Raw genomic sequence first — 2,029 nt, 5'->3', positions numbered from 1 at the left:
CTACAACACTGTCTTGTTCCTGTTGTACTATCTGGTCAAAGCTAAATTACTGTTTACTTCTTCAGATAGTGCATTCATTTAGTTTAAACTCGAAATGGCTTAGCTATTCAATTGACTGAAATGCTTTTCCATGGAGACAAAAAACATAGAACTAAGTATATTGAAAGCCTTTGGCAATATACCAAGTTCAAATGGGTTTAGTAACAAAGAGCTGCTACCAGATTACTTGTCATGCGATGAATTGATGAGTTTGCACCATAATGCAAAGATAAAGCCTCTTTCAGTGATACAACTGCTGGAATTCCCACAGAACAGAACGAGGACTGAATTAAAGTTGGATATAATCGATTTGAAATGTAACCTAGGAGTCCTAAACAATGATGACATACATCTGCCACACACTCTTGTTACTATAACATCTTGTGAAAGATAGAAATTGCATGATAAGTTATAGTTTTCTTCTTCAACTAGTGCATTCATTTACTTTAACTAGGGATGGCTTAGCTATTCAATTGACTGAAATTCCTTTCCAGGGAGACAAAAGTCAGACATATATTGATAGCTGGCAATGTACCAACATACTACTTATTTCTTCCCAAACAATGATGAAAGCATTTAAATCACAGAGAGCACACCAACTCTATACGATGCCAGAGCACTGTGCAACGGAATAGATCTTTCCCTACTGTACAGCAGCACACCCTGCGCCAAAACCCAGAATCAAATAATATAGTATAGTATTGCATCCCTGGCAGACACACATGTTATGCAGTTAGGTGCAGTTAGAACAATACTCTGCTCTAAGGATGCTGATGTCTGTTGTTCAGTTGGTTGGTCGGTCAAGTCTTGTGACTTGTGTCCATGTCGATCACAGTTCCCAAACAAGAGGACCACTTTCTATTCACAATACTGGCTGTATTGTGATGGAATTTGCTGTGCACCTTCATATCCCCAGAAGATGAACTCTATTGATTTTGGCAACCCCATGGCCTCTCCTCTAGCGCCAACATTAGGTCAAATCCTCCAATTATTGAGCCATAAAGATGTATTACAGATGTTTAATATTCCATACCAATTGACAACAATTAGCTTTCAAAGTTTGCGGGAGGGACCTATTTTACACAAAAATCCCCCAAATCATGAACGCATCGTCCGATTGACCCAAAATGTGAAACACTCATTGAGGGGCCTCTACACAACACAGAGCCAAAAGCAATGGCAGAGATATACAGTACGTTCTGCGGAGCACCTCCTTCTATCTGACTGTGGTAAACACACACGCACACACAAAAACATAAAGTGGGCTGGTATAGCACCACCATGAAGCCGATCCTTGGCCTGCGCTAACAGTTTGACACTGATCTGTCCAGCCAGACTCCTGCGGTATCCGAGATTAGCCGCGCACGCGCGCACGCACACGCACACGCACACGCACACGCACACGCACACGCACACGCACACACACACGCACACGCACACACACACACACACAGCAGGGCTTTAACATTATTGGTCTTGTCACACCTGTACTGTGCAGAAAGCCATTCACTTTAGTTTAGTAGAAGGTCTAGTAGAAGGTCCACTTACCTATGGTGATTTGACTTACACAGCTATAGAAGGTCCCAGTGGACACATTGTAGCTGCCACTGCTGGGCTCACGATCTATGAAATGGGGAGAGATGACAGACACAGTAGATGATATGTGGCATAAGCCTTTATACTGTCAATATTGTCAATTTGAATAAAAACTGATGCTGCTGAGCAAGAGCAGTGTGCAGGATTTTTGCTCATGAAATACTTTTTTCATGATTGCTTCATAAGCCTTTATACAAAATGCCTCACAGTAGTGTGAGCAGATACATTTGTATCAATGGGTGGCTCATATGGAAACAGTCTCTTAACCTGCCAATTGAACGTTTAATCAATTTGTTGATCAATAGAAATGTAGTTTTCCATTGACCAAATAATTGGTTTACTGATGTATTTTTCAAACACGTTTAATTGCTATTTACAACTTCACCAAAATAGG

The sequence above is a fragment of the Gymnoscopelus microlampas genome (genome assembly GCF_963454915.1).
Source record: "Gymnoscopelus microlampas genome assembly, chromosome: 23".
NCBI classification, from domain to species: domain Eukaryota; kingdom Metazoa; phylum Chordata; class Actinopteri; order Myctophiformes; family Myctophidae; genus Gymnoscopelus; species Gymnoscopelus microlampas.
Note: the sequence above shows the minus strand (reverse complement) of the source record.